Source organism: Sceloporus undulatus, chromosome 5, assembly GCF_019175285.1.
Source record: "Sceloporus undulatus isolate JIND9_A2432 ecotype Alabama chromosome 5, SceUnd_v1.1, whole genome shotgun sequence".
Lineage (NCBI taxonomy): Eukaryota > Metazoa > Chordata > Lepidosauria > Squamata > Phrynosomatidae > Sceloporus > Sceloporus undulatus.
The window spans coordinates 138,230,216-138,246,215 of NC_056526.1; the positions used below are offsets into that span (position 1 = coordinate 138,230,216).

Consider the following 16,000-nt stretch of genomic DNA (forward strand, 5'->3'; position numbering starts at 1 on the left):
CCTCCTTTTTTTTCTGGAAAGTCTCATGTATAAAGATTATTACCAGTAACAAAGCTTGATTGTTATCATCTCAAGGCCATTTTACACTTCTGGGATACAATGCAGAGAGAGATGCATGCGTATTCATGAAGCAGCTTTCCATGCAATCACTACATCCAGAAGTGTGATTTTTTTCTGGAAGGAGCAAACAGCAGAATAGGTCATCTCTTCTTAGATAATCTTTAGAAATTCTGTCTTCTAACTGAAATTATAGCACATCATAGGCCACATTTGAAATTTCAAATGCTTTAATTTTGCTTTAATATCCTTAGTATTGTGATGTAGGATTAAAAATATGCACCCCCGATTGCTTATGTTAGGCTAAGCAACTGTGCAAATGTAATCAAGTAATAGCAGATGTATGTTATAGGAACATGTAGTGAAGGACTTGTAAAGCACTTAGGCCAAGAACCTAAGGAGTCTCTTCATCACTTGGAATGACAGTCTAGTATTAATATGATTTTCGGGGGGGGGGAATCCATATGAGGAATCAAAGAATTTTTTTTCTGTTGGCTTCATTTGCATTATGATTCTGAAGACGTGACTATATTTCTATCTTCTTCCTGAGAATACAAGTGTTGCACAATGTCACAATTCAACTTTATATGATTGAAGTTACCTTTTGTTGTTGTGTACTTTCAGGTCATTCCTAACTTATGGTGATCCTACGACAAACCCATCATAGGGTTTTTGTGTCAAGATGTGTTCAGAGGGGGTTTGCTTTTTCCTTCCTCTGCGGCTGAGAGAGTGTGACTTGCCCAAGGTCACCCAGTGGGTTTCTGTGGATGTGTGAAGATAATAAATAAAAATAAGTTTCTCTGAAAGCTCTGCACTTTACCAAATGGAACTCCTGCACTTTATTTGCATACTGAATTTGGCTGCCCCTCAGTTAAAACAAGAATAGATTTTACACAGAAATTAGATATTTTAAACATATTGCTACCTTATCAACTAATCGTTTCCCAGCATTGTGTTACTTGGAAATGTGCAACAACCAGTTCTGGAATTCAAGTTTTCAAATTCTTTCACAAAAATATAACTTTTCTGAGTTGAACACTGTTATTGGCATGGATAAGAGGCAATTAAGAGAATTCCTTTTTTGGACTGATTCAAGAAAAGATCTGCTGTCAATTACAATAATAATAATAGTAAAGCTTATTGGTATAAAGTACTGTTATAATGTAAAAGGGAAAAATATGTGTATATTTTGAAGTATGTTATGTTGGCAATAGATGGAAAACTCAATAAAAAGCTATGGGAAAAAAAAAAGATCTGCTGTCAATTAGGACCGTTTGGTTCTCCTTTTTGAAAACTGAACATTTTAGAGCCAGATATTTGACTCATCTCAAGTCGCCTACCTTAAGAATTGCCTTGACTGAGCTACAACTTCAAGTAATGTCTACTGCAGTTCTAGATGGATGCTACAACAAAGTGCCTTTTGAGAACAGACTATGCAACTGCAGTCAGTCTCAGGTGGAGGATATTGTTCACTACTTGTTAATTTGTCCATTGTACAGCAAACCTAGAAAGAAATTTTTAACACCCTTGCTGACAAACAAAAGTGGGAGCTCTACTGTTTCTTTTCCTGGTCTAATTCCTTTTGAGTGATACCAATGACTATGTAACACATAGAGCGACTCTTTTTGCCATGGCTGCAAAAAAGATTAGAAAGAAAGAGTTAAATAAAATTGCCATAAATTGCCATGGAGACACCAGGTATGAATTAGATGTTATGATTTTATTGTATATGTTTTCTAATATTCAGGAAAGATGTCTCATTTTCCTTTTGTCCTTTTTAACAGTTAACTATTTTAACTGCACACTAAATGTTGGGACATTTTTTGTCCTTTGTATTCTGTGCCTTTTGTTTTAAATGTTTAATGCTTTTTGATAAGCTCTTTTTGTCATGGCCTTTGGCTAGTACAATAAACGTTAACTTGAACTTAGTATAAAGGGTTTCTGTGGATGTATGAAGATTTGAACTCTGGTCTCCAGAGTCATGCTTGAACACTCAGACTACTACATACATATACGGAGTAGAGAATGCCCTCTAAGAAGGGAGTTCCAGAGCCTAAGAGCAGCCACCAAGAAGTCCCTCTCCCTTGTACTCACCAAATGAGCCTGATAGATTCGTGGGACAGATAGAAGAACATCTTCAAACAATCTTAGTGCTATAATGGGCTCATGAAAGGAGATATGGTCCCCCAAATAACCTGGACCCAAGCCATATAGGATGTTATAGGTGAAACTAGCAGTCTGAATTGTGCCCAGAAATAGACCAGCAGCCAATGTTGCTGTTGCAACAAGGGAGTTGTGTGCCACCTTAGCCAACTCCACTTAACAACCTGGCTGCAGCTCTCTGGTTGAACTGAAGTTTCTGAGCATTTTTCAAAGGCTGCCCCATATAGAGTGCCTTATAGTACTCCAAATGGGATAAAACCAACATATATACCATTGTGGCCTGATATGACATAACCTGTAAAGGGGAAACAAGGCAAGCTATCTGTAGTGAAAAGAAATGTGGGGCACCTCCACTTTGGCGCTGTGATGCTTTCAGGGTAAAGCGTAAGGTCAGTGTTTGAAAGCAACTGTGTTTCTATGGTAGCGTATCTTCATTTTTCATAAAAGAGAAAAATGTGATAGCTATGTTTGTAATTTTTCAAGGTCACCTACTTTCTCTGCACTTTGTTATATAAGATAACAGGATGTGCATCATAAACTTAATTGCCTTAGTGATCAGTCTCAATTAAAGCAGTTGCTGCAGAATGTCCATTAAAGCCTTGCTTATTTAGGCCTGAAGAAGCACATGGAAAGCCTTGTGCAGTGTGCCCAATGGGGCTTTAAGCCATCCAGATTCCTTGCAACATCTTTGTTTTATTTTCTTTTTTCATATAAGAAGCTACTTTTTAAATTGCAGAGGGGGTCAAAGACAAACGGGAAGGAAGCCAAGAGACAAAGACAGCTATTAAGGGCAGGGGAAATAACTCTTACAGAGGGGAAGGCTGTCTCCACAAACTAGGACTGGGTCTACTGGCAAGAATGGGTACAATAAACAGGGTATAGCACTACATGGAGTACTGTATGTGTGGTGGAGGAAATACCCCAGAGGTTTCTGAAGCTACATAACAGCATTGGTAGCTGTCCTTTCCTTCTCTGAGGGCAGTGAAGGCACTCTTACAATATTTATGAGAAGAAACATTTGTGTATATTTCTCTCTTTCTGTGTGGGTGTGTGTGTGTACTCCAGCATCATAATACCAAATATGAGGTTTTTTTTAAAAGGTACCGCAATCTCATCATCTAGAGCAGGAGGGAAAATATTGCAACTTAAATTGAACTATCTGCTGCCAGCAATAATTCAGTTTATTTTGACTTCTCACTTTATTACAGCATCCCTGAGTTATCAGACAGTGGCAAAGGGGCAGGTGGCACTTTGTGCTAATTATAATTCATATTTTCATGACCTCATTCCTATTTTAGATTTACTAGTACTTTGTGGGTGCGGGGGGAGAAGTCCTTGAAAACTTATTTTGCTCTTATGAAATATGAGATTCACACAGTCTGGAATAGATTTTCCCCAATCACTTCAGCATTAGCATACAAAACAGAGACTAAGGATGGCATTCTTTGGGGATCCTACAGTCACAGCTGCAATTTTTCCAGCTATTGGGAGGTAAAGGCAGACAGAATCTGCCAGCTCTGAATAGCCTGTTTCTCCAGTGCTTATTTCCGTCATGGCTGCTATGCCCGTAAACCTTTTCTTCCAGCTGCCTTGAGACTTGCCTTGAGATCCAGCTGTTCATGAATCTAAAGGAAAGCTATATTTCAAGGCAAGTAACTTTTCTGTTAATCCAGTTAAAATATTATTATCTGTCTTTTATTGCCCTTAGTCCTCAAATGGCAAAGAAGAGGAGTTGTCTTTACCTGCACTGAGATCCCTCAATACAATCTTAAATAACAACAGAGTATCATCTGAGACAGAATGTAGGCCTATGAATCTATCATTATCAACTTTTTCTCTCTCTCTTGTATGATTTTTAACAACAAGGAAGAAGGCAGTGAAGCTTCAAAAGCTTGCATGATGTATTTTATGGCTTGGAGTTGGCTCAATAGTGCCATTGCTGCTTTGTGGATTTTGTATTCTACTGCATGGCTAACATGGCTCACCCTGAATATGTTTAATTGACAGAGTCTTTTCTCCTAAGATTTTGTCCATGTGGGAAATTTGAAGAAAGGCTGATATCAATCTACTATGTTTTTCCCTGCTGACCACAAGTAGAAAAACCGAACAGTTCTTTAAACCTTACTGAGAAGTGCTTCAAATCACATGGGGAAACCATCCTTCTAACAATTGGTAGGTAAAGCATATTGTATCCCCACAGCTGCTCCAAAACCTGGAGACACTGTCTAAAGTTAGTCAATGCATGGCCAGATTAAAGATGAAAGTGGAGTCCATAACATGATAAACAGTCATGTGGTTACACCTCAGCACCTCACTGACCCTTATGTGACCATCTCAGTGCATCCATAAACAGAACAGGAGGCCATTCTTCTAGCACTCAAGAAAAGGGAAAACTTCTCCCCCAACTCTCCATCTTATTGGATATCCTAATCCTCTGATGTTGCACCCAAACCCTGTTGATGCTAAAATTTTGTCACTGAAAACTCAGACTGACAGTAGTTTTCTCTTGCTTTTTAATAGATACTCAGAAGATAAAAATAGACATAGTATAAACTGCATATCCTTCGGCTGCATTGTAAGACCACATTCAAGTAATATCAGAGGATAGTAACTATTATCAAATTATGTGTAAATGGGCATTTATCAGCTGTGCTTCTACCAACTCCATCCCTTCTTAACCAACTCAGCATACTGCTTCCTCCTGAAACTGAACACAAGTGTGAAAAAAGTGCCCCTCAATTGGTTGCATAACTTCATTTGGCCATGTTAGGTGTTTGATTGGAGCATGCTTGATGTTAGGTGTTTGATTGGAGATATTGAGTGAGCGGCTGAAGAAGCAATTGAGCTGGGAAATAAATAACACCAAACTTCAACTACCATGTGACAACTCAGCTTTTGAAGATGGGCTTTAAAAAATGTAGAAAATTAATCTGTATTCTGCTAGATATAAAAAAAAACATATTGCAGTCACAGCAGCTTGTATTGTGCATCTCAAAATGCAGTGATACACATCAGGACCAAGGGTTGGCTCAATCATTTTGCTGCCTGAGGCAGAAAAGCACCTGGCACCTCTTCAACATACACACAAGTCAAGATGCATAGTACCAACAGCCTGTGAAATAATTTGGGCCCAGAACATCATACAAGTACTTCTCTTCATTCCCGCAGTAAAAAAAAAACAATAACAAAAACACAGTAATAACAAGTTAAATGCTTCTCATGACATCAATAATTTGTTGCTTCACTTTGCCTAATGGTACAGCCAGCTTTGCCAGAATCTCTAGTAATCTTACAGAGGATCCTGGGTGCATGAGTACAAATCTTACTGCACATAACTGAATATGTTTTTATTCAAACAGGAAGGAAGGAAAGAAAGAAAGAAAAAAAGAAAAGCAAAAAAGATTGCCAGTCTTTATTTGGATGTGGAAACATTGTACAGTAACCTGCTCCCTGGGGCATATCCTTGGAGATTATCGCATGCGCTTTATCCCATTGTTTTCCTCACAGGATTCTGTAGGGCAATTGAAGTTTCCCAGGGCTTCAGACTTTTGAAAGAAACAAAAATATTTAAATGTCAAAAATGTCAAAGCCAAGCCTTTTATGGTTTAGCTTTAAATCAGCATAGTAGCAGAAATTTGTCTTTGTCCAACTATGCTTCTCTAAGAACTGAGACTGACTCAGAAACAACAAACACAAATAGCTTGCAGTTTAAACAAAAGTTTACTAATGACTTTAATCTACATAGATTCTATATCCTAATCTAGCTAGAGAATAGTTCAGCTAAAGGAAAAAAAATTATCTCACCATCTTTCCAAAGAAAGTTGACAGAGGAGAAAGATGGAGGACGAACAGTTCAGGAGAAAATCTTTGAGAGAGAATATTTGTTAATCCCAAAAGGGGTGTGTGTGTGACCTAAATCACATGGTTAGTTTGAATGCGAGAGAGAGAGAGGGGGGCTTGCATGCATGAAATCCCTATCTATCTAAGGAGGGAGAAAGAGAATGCAAAAATCTTCCAACAGATACACATGCATTTAACTTCAAACACAGGTCTTACCACATTCTCCCATATGCAGCCCATATGCACTCTTTTTCCCATCCTTGAAAAGCCGTGGGATCAGCCCAGGTTGCATATTGGCTACATACGGGAGAATGCAGTAAGACTCATGTTTGAAGTTAAACATGCATGTATCCTGTCAGGAAAACAGCGGGATAAAGAGAGTTCCATAATCTCCCTTGGCATGGCTTCATGGTAAAACTGTCTCTGATAAAAGCACTTAAAAGAGGAGCGGGATGAGCTCAAAAAATATTGTTTCTGAAATATTCTAGACATCTCAATTATTCTGAAGTAAGGGGTGAAGAAAATACATTTTCCCTTCTTTCTTAAAACAATATTGTTTCTATAGAAAGCACACCTTCTAAGGAGAAAGGTCATAAATTATCATGATCAAGTGATCTTTGTATATATGGATTAAATCTTGTATATATTTAATATTATGTAACCTTTACTGCAGAAATATTTTCTTTCACCTTCAACAAACAGCAAGCGGCATTCATGCTGAAGACAAATCGTGACTACTATCGCCAGGTGGAGGGACAGATGGTCCCTGTGAAGGCAGAATGGTGCAATTCTTATGGGTTTCCCCCCCTCTTTTCCTATTTATATTGCATTGTGAATTGACCCGTGTATTGAAAGATCTGAATTTGTATAGCAGCAAAGAGAATGAAAGCAGTTTAATAACAAACACAGGAAAGTTGCTATGCCTGTTTTGAAGCACAGCATGCAGTTGACAGCAGGGGTTTGGAAGGGGAATTGTCCATACTTTCAGACATGATACATGTTAGTTAATTTGACTAACTTATTTAATGCTGCAATATTCTGTTGATACTTACTATAAGAATGTTATGACCGAAATCCTGCTCCTCTAGTGCACAGGCAGAGACACTAGACTGAGAACAGCCCATCACCAGTGTTTGCCTTCTTGGTCAATATCATTGAAAATGCTGTGTTTACTAGAATCTAAATCTAATCCAATATGATGCTCTTGTAGTGCCAGGAGCCTCACCTCTAGCCTTACACACTTCTCCTGTGCCAAAAAAAACTTGCTTGGGAGATTTTTTTCCCAGCCTTTTATAGCAATGTTTAGGGTGCTTAATGGCAGACTGTATCCTACACTAATAATGCTCAATGGTAGTAGGTGGTGCCAATGTCTGTAGGATGGTGAACTTTAAAGAAGCTAATCAAAGTGCTGGAACCTATCCCCAAAACAGGTTCAATTCTGGAGTGGATTTGCAACTCCACTGAAAAAGGAAGTAATAGATTAGCTAGGCAGCAAAGGAGACAAACTGGACTGAAGTTAGAAATCAAGGTTTTTTATTTTCTTTTAAAGGAAATATATATACAGTCAGCCCTCTGTATACATGGATTCTGTATCCATGGATTCATCTATCCACAGCTTGAAAATGTTTTTTTTAAAAAAAAGAATCTAAAAAGCAAACCTTGATTTTGCCATTTTATATAAGGAACACTATTTCACGACACCATTTTATATAACAAGGCTTGAGCATTCACACATTTTGGTATCCATCATGAGTGTGTGTACATGTGTGTGTCCTGGAAACAAACCCCAGTGGATACCATAAAGATGTGTCCATTGTGGTCCAATGCACTATATTTTATAGTAACATATATAACATATTAGACAATACAAAACTGAGAAAAGTATGTTTACTGTGAAGTTGCCAAACTAAAGAACAAGGGGTGACAAGATTGCTACTTTTGATTACATGCTCTTAAGAAAATAGTCAGTGAAATGAAGACTATGCTGAACAGCTATCATATTTTCCCCATGGATATTAACAAATTGACTGAGTAAATGTTGTATTTAGAATGGTCCTTTTAAAGATTAATTTCAGATGCAGATGATTTCAGGATTATTTCATCCATTTCATTCCAGCCGTCAGCATGAACCAAAATTAATTATTTCTCTTGTAGTGTCCTGGCGTTATATGCATGCATTTTTATATGTCCCATGCTGGAATAAGTATACCTCCCTAACTGAATCTGTATGCACATAAAGCAATAAGAATTACACTCTATATATTTAGTTCTACTTGCCATTTAGATGTTTGGCTTTGCTGATCCACACAAATGCCCCTGCCTTAAAAAACGACAGTGGTATGATAACGCAAGAACTGTGGAGTGTGGAGACATAGACCAAAAACATAGCTGAACTTAAATTGCTCATGAACTTTCCTAGATTCTGTATTCATTTATTTATCAAACAGAAAAATGCCTTTCTAGTTAATGCAGGATTTGTTTGCATTGTCCCGTTTTTTGTAGGAAGATGTGAAACGAAAATCAGACTACATATTATAATCCAAGTGGCTACTATTGGACCCTACACTTCTATACAAGCAATTCTGAGCTTCACCTGTGGAAGGCAGAGTAAAGGAGCACCACACACAAGTGAACAAATGGGAGTATCCAACACTCTTCCCACCCTACTTACTGAGTGACCTATGTTCTTTTAAAGCAACGAGGAACACAGGAACCATTAGGTGAATATGCTGGCTTGTTCATGCATGCACACATACACAAAAAGATCTGAAATCTTGCATTATCATTGTAGCTGTGATGATACAGCTCCATCATTTTAGTTATGAGTGATAATGCCTCCCCAGCTTACTTGAATAGCCTACCAGTACACTGAACAAAGTATTTTCAAAATTCTAGAGATTGAAGCATTGGGAAATGATGTCCATAATGGCTTTTAATCTCAGGATGACTTGAGAACAGGCAGCTTGAGAGAGCCCTCGGGGTTCAGCCACAACTGCTCATCTTGAGACACCCAATCACTGAGTGCATTTATTAGCACTCCAACTTCATTACTTCAAAAACACTTTGGTTCAGGGCACTGTCAGGCTGTAAAGGTAGGTTTTTCAATCATGTTTGGTTATTCATAACAAAAATGTGACTCTTCAGTAGTTACTATATTATATTGCAGGATATTGTGATTGCTGAACAGGTCTTTCCGATGTTTAGGGCCTCAATCTCCATAGTTTTTCATCACTGGTCTTGGTGGATGATGGAGGTTCTGGAGTCCAAAACACGTGGAGGACCAAAGGCTATCCATCCCTAATTTAAAAAGACATGTCAAGCATTATAGTCATATAAATATAGAAGGATATGTTCATAATACTTCATAGCTCTACTAATGTTTGCGAATTTCCCCTTCAGAGAAAGCCCACTTTAGTGAATGGATAGGTCTATAGCAACGAGTCCTATAGCAATGAGATGTTTTTTTCTCTTTGAAAATGTAAATTTACCTGAACATAGAACCTTGCTACTACTATAATCCATCAGAATTCTTTCTAGAACTCTGAAAGGAATTGCCAGCCAACTATTAAAGTGAGGTGTTTGATGGCAATGTTCAAATCTTCTGAAGTAGAAACGCATATTTTCATCCAGGTCATCCATCCATCATTTATGATGGACTATGAGACAGGTACCCATACAACCTACTGAGCTGACAGTAACATAAATTGGGTTTCAGTTGAGAAAATATTATATGATACACTAAAAAGCAAAGCAAGATCTTTTCTATCAAAAACAAAATGGATTCTCCCTCCATCACAAAGAAATTTCACTTTCAGCTTTGTTTTTATATGACAAATATTGTCACCTAACTGAAACATTGCCATTGTTCACGGGATAAAAAAATAAACACTCTGTTACTTTGTTCTTTTGTTGAATATCCACAAGCCTTTCATAAAACAAATCACCACACTTTATAAATTAAAATGGGATTCATATCTTCAACTCTTCCTGGAAAGAATCCCCGAAAAGCTTTTTTTTTTTTCCTGACTATGTTTCAGAGATATCTCTTCAATATTTTCACCCTATTGGTAGGAGAAAAAAGTAACATGAATTCATTACTTTTAGGACCCCAAAATGGTGGGTAGGTTGCCCACGTAGCTGCTTTCAGAACTTACCTTTTTTATTTATTTCTCTATTTATTTATTTGTTTATTTAAATATATACCCTGCTTGTGTTCTTCCCAAATGAAAGTACTAATACCAGTTACCCTAGCCCTGTGTTTCTCTATAAAATAAGTATATTGTCCCCAATAATAATTTGCATATTGTCCCCCTCAACCATGAACCCCACTGGGTGATTTTGGGCAAGTCACATGCTCTCAGCCTCAGGTGAAAGCAATGGTAAACCTCTGAATAAATCTTTTCAAGAAACCCCCATGATAGGGTCTTAGGGCCACCATAGGTCTTAAAGGCACACAACAACTTGGAGGGATACAACAACAACAACAACAACAACAACAGCTTATAATAAGAGGCACGCACCTGTCCTATAAGGAACAAGCTTTCTGGTCCTCAAATAAGGGGCATCTTTGATAAAGAACACTTGGCAACCCTAAGCTGATTATATAAGATACTATCGCTGCTCATATAGAACCATATAGAAGAAGTCATGTCTGACCCAATGTACACATTTCCTAGGATTGCAACATTATTACAAGTCACCGTTGGACAGCAGCATCTCTAAGCCTGCATGCTGGTTTGGTGCTTCATCTCCATTTTTGTATTCATCTCTGATCTTCATATGCTTATATCTGATCTTAAAGACTTCTAAGAAATAGATATGATGCATTAAATTACCAGAATTCCTTTACCAGAAAGTCCAGCTACATCTGGGGACCGAAGTCTGGGGACCATTGTTTTTAGGTCTTGATAACCCAAGCAAGGAATGACTTGTGTGTACAATGACAAACAATGTGCAATCATACATTTGTACAATGTACAATGACTCTAGCCACCACATAGTTATGGTTGAGGGTAAGTTTCCATTCTATCCCCTCTGCTACATTTAAAAAAAAAAGGATTTGGTTTTGGTTTTGGACACCCTTTTATATTTTCTAATGATGTTGTATCTCTCCTTATCAGTCTTCAGGCTTAAGAGACAGGGTGTGTGTTTCCTTTGAAAGTCAATGGCGTGTTACAGACCGCCCAAAAGTGGGCAGTCTGCCACCACCGTCATTAGCTGCGCCGAGAAGCCCTAGCGGCCAGACTGCGAGGCTTCCTGGCGCAGCTAAAAAGAAGCGCCAAAATGGCGCTTCTTCTTGGCACCTGGAAGTGGCGCCACGAGGCGCAAGGCGTGCACTCGTAGCATCACTTCCGCCATGCCACATCCGGACGCTGTGGGTCCAGGACGTAAAGATGGTGGTGCCCGTGTGGATGGGCGCTGCCATTTACTACGCGCTCTGCACGTACTAGGGACAGGACTGGTTAAGAAGGTAAGATGCTTCCTAACCCTAGCACGCCTCTTTCTAACTCTAGTACGCACAGAGCTGCCCCACGTAAAAGAAGGGCAGAGTGCGTACTAAATGGCGGTCTGTAATACGCCAATAAGAACTAATTTAAAAATGTGGTAGAATTCAAAGATATAGCCATATTAGTCTGTAGAATCAGTATGTAAAGAGATCTTGTAGCACCTTTGAGACTAACTAAAGAAAGAAGTTGACAGCATGAGTTGTCATAGACTTAAATCTACTTCCTCAGATGCATTTGGTAGAGTGGTAAGCCAGGGACAGACTTATACAGTGAAAGGCACACTGGAAAAAGGGGCGGCGCATCCGGTAAGGAGTAATGGCGCGCGCACCCATGGCACGCATGCACCTCCGGGTGCACAAGCTCCATTCATTTAAATGGGGCTCAAGCATAGGCAGAATTCCCTTTATGCAGGGTGTGTGTATGCCCACGTAAAAGAAGGGCAGACTGCATATGCCCTTGGTGCATGAGAATCTCAATTTGAATTCAAAATCCTTTGTGTATGGAAATGAAGTGGCAAGCCCAGTTTTAATGAAGGTTGATAAGAAAATGCATCGTCTGTTATTTCTAAACTTTTGTGTTCTTGGTGACCATTTGCCTCTGTTATTGTTATGGGTCACAGTTTTCCTACCTACGTTTTTAAGCAAGGCTGCAATTGGAGTTACATTCTGAAAACAAGGACATTTGGACTAGAAATTAACCTTTGCCGTTGTTAATTTACAGCATGGGCATACTGATGGGCTCTTCTTGTTTACTCCAGCCTTTGATTTCTTAAAAGAGGGGGATACATCATTTTAAAATCCAGAGTTAAGGTTGTGGAGCTGTAATCCTGAAAAAGCAAAAATAACATAAAATTTAAAAATGCCAGAATGTATTTCACCTCTCTGACCAAATTCTAAACATGTCTCCCTTTTTTCTCTCTGAACATCTGACTCAAGTAAACACACATCTGTGATACTTCAAAACCATTGCAACTCAAGGTTAAAGAACTGCTATTGTTTCAGAACTATAGGAAATGTAATTGTTATTTTCTAGAGTGGAGTGCTTAGGAGTGGTGTAGTACAATCTGTAACACAACTTTCAGTCAAGATGCTTTTTGCAGAGGAGGTATTTAGATAAGAGATAATGTTTCTATTCTGCTTTTTCTACCTGTTTCTAAAGGCAGAATTCTGTCTGCAGGTTATTCCATTTTACATGTGACATCTTATATATCTGGCTTACATTGGACTAATGACATTAAACACAATAAGAATCCCTTCCCTCAGATACAAACTGGATTAGTAAATATGGTCTAACCGTGCATAGGACCATGCTGCAAATCTGCTGTATATTTTTATACTAGCAAAGCATCAGATCACTAGTGATGTGGTATGTAGTGAGTCAGGTGACTAGTGGGAATATGCTATCATGTAGTGATTGAAAGTACATTTTAAAAATGATCAAAGTATGTGTTCTTAAGGATTGGGCAACCCTCATGAGGAGAATTCTGAACTGGCAAGAAGCTTCACGGGTTGATTTATTGTTATTTTTTCTCCTGCAATAAAGAGCATTTTCTGGGCAGAAAATAACCTATCTATCCAGAAATATTATTTAATATGGAAAGAATGCTGCTTTCTTTGTGGGGAGGGGGACCACATGTGAATTTTCTATAGAATAGTCCCAAACTGAGAAAACTGCTGGTTTCAGACTTTCTTGCAGTGAGATTAAAATTGCTAAAATTGCTTGTTCTGTCCTTCAAAAGCAAAATTAATAAACAGTTACCCCCTGTTATTGTGTTTAAATGGAGTTAAAGTTCAGGAGCAAAACGATGCACCCAATGTTTTGATTCAAAGATATAGCCATGTTAGTCTGTAGAATCACTTACCACTTCACTGAATGCATCTGAGGAAATAGACTTAAGTATACGAAAGCTCATGCTGCCAACTCCTTTCTTTACTCTCAAAGGTGCTACTAGATCTTTCCACATACCAGTGTTCTTAGTTACTTAGGGAAGGGTGATCTGTAGTCCAAATCCTGAGCCATAATGTGTTTGAAACTGAAGTGTTTTTTGGCTATCTTTGAGCCCAAACAGACAAGCCAAAATAAAGCTGCTTCGGGTCACTTTGGAGATATGCTGTTTAAATGATGCATTTTAAGAGGCCAGAAACTGTATCAAAGCCACGTTCCAGTTCTAAGGACTGGAGCGCAGCTTTAGTGCAGCTTCTGGCCTCTTAAGATGCATATGTCTTTTAAAAAGCATACCTCCAAAGTGACCCAAAGCAGCTTTATTTTGGCCTGTCTGTTCGGGCCCTTTGAGGGGAATTTAAAAATATTTGAAGAGCAATATTTATTTTTACACTTAGACACATTTTGGTGATTAAATCTTTGCTTTCGATAGTACCAAAGATACCTGACAAAATTTGATTGGGGTCTTACCTCTTTATAAATAGACTTATGTCTGTGGCAATTAGAATTGTGCATAATACAATATAATACAATACAATAGAGTGCTACCAGAGTGCCACAAGTCAAAAACAACTTGAAGGCACACAATAACAGCAACAAAATTAAGGTATAACGTAGAGTCAGCAGAGTGCCCAAAGTGTATCTGTGTCTGATGGACATCAGTGCCTGATCCACATCAGTGTGCATTGTACATTGATGTGCCTCACACACTGACATGCACTGTACATTATACACCTTGTGCACTGATATGCATTATGGACCAATGCGCATCATGCACTGATTGCATTGTACAGCTGTATGCATTGCACAGTGATGTTCATTGTGCACTGATGTGCTCCAGTCCCGGTGCTCATTAAGTGCTCTTGATGGTGTCCTGTTACACGTCTTCACAATTCAGCATTATATAGTAAGGTAAATGTAAATAGTGTAACGTGTCATACAGGATCCCCAAAACCATTATTTCACTGCAAATAATTCACTAGATACTTTAGAAAAATTGGGGGGTGGGGAGGAAAATGGATAATTGTAAAAGAATACATTGCAAGGGTTGGCCTGTCAGCATTCTCGATCTATTAACACTATTTCCATTCTAATCAAGTGCCTTTAAAGGGGGCTTTTGAAGGAAACTAGAAAATAATCTGCGAGATGAAAAGATAAAGTGTAATCTGCCTTGATTCCTCAAGGAAAAGGTGGAATATATTATTGTTGCTGTTGTTGTTGATGTTGTTGTTATTGTTACAAAACATGAATTCTAGGAGCCATGGTGGTACAGCAGCCACAATGTTGTAAGTTCAGTCCTAGAAGGGACTCCAAAGTTCACCCAGCCTTCCATACTTTTTAGGTCAGTAAAATAAGTACCCAGCTTCTTGGGGGCTTACACAGTGTAAACCATTTAGGGAGTGCTGGTTCACTGATAAGTGATATAGACATGTACCATATATACTTGTGTATAAGTCAAGGGAAGGTTTTGGGGCCAAAATCAGGCATTTTGAGATGACCCATTGATAAGTCGCGGTAAAATGTGGATCTCAGTACCCTTCTTTGTCATCTGCAGCCTGACTGTCCTTTTGGGAGACAGCCAAGCTAGGAAGGAAGCTTCAGAGGCAAGTGCTCGCTCTTCCTTCTCTGCAGCCCGACTGTCACTTCAGGAGACACCCAGACTGGGGCAGAGGAGAGGAGAGAAGCGAAGCATTTGCCCCCCAAGTCATTCCCTGATGTGGGTGTCCTCCTGCCTTGGGAGGAGAGCCAAACTGGGGAAAAGAGGAAAGTATTTGTCCCCCTAGCCTTCCCTGATCCCGGTGTCCTCTTGCCTTGGGAGGACACCCGGACGGGGGAAGGGAGGGAAGCATTTGCCACCCCCCAAGCCTTTCCCCAGCCTGGCCGTCCCTTCAGGAGACAGCTGTGCTGTGGAAGATGCTTGAGGAGTAAGCCTATTAACGTATTGCCCTGTATATAAATTGGGCCAGGTTTTTTTGGTCACTTTTTGGGCATACGTTTCTTGACTTACAGTCAGGTATATATGGTACTTGCTGTTGCTGATTCTATGGATATTCATTCTTCATGTTAATTTTCAGCCTGGAAAATCTACTAAAGTGGAAATTGTCATTCATGTTATATTAATTTGTAAGACCATCACTCATTGATATGGATATATATGAATGTGCTTTATACAAATTTAGCTTAAAGGTCAAGTGTTTCTTCTGAGGGATATGGAGAAAAATGACTCTGAGAAACTGAATTCACCATCTTTCTCAAAGCATTGCAAAAGGAAGTTAAAGAAAACATTTCTATGCCAGATCTATCAATCTGCCTGGAAGGATGAAAATGGATTATTTTCTCCTGAAACATAACCCCTTACATTATATGATTGTGCAAGTCTTCCATTTGGAGGATCTGAAATAAAACTTATTTTCAGGAACTGAGGAACACCAAAACTTGCTTCCACTGCTTTCCCTTTCATATTTACTTTTGGACCTTTCTGTTGATGCTGT

At 38.8% G+C, this 16,000-nt stretch overlaps 1 long non-coding RNA gene across 1 annotated transcript; it reads right to left on the bottom strand.

Moving 5' to 3' along the window:
- Positions 1 to 5,482: 5,482 nt before the first annotated feature.
- Positions 5,483 to 12,448, bottom strand: LOC121931632. Its single transcript, XR_006104193.1, has 3 exons — positions 12,266 to 12,448; positions 9,212 to 9,357; positions 5,483 to 5,765 (listed from the first exon to the last, which is right to left on the bottom strand). It is a non-coding gene; the product is annotated as an uncharacterized LOC121931632 (long non-coding RNA).
- Positions 12,449 to 16,000: the final 3,552 nt, after the last annotated feature.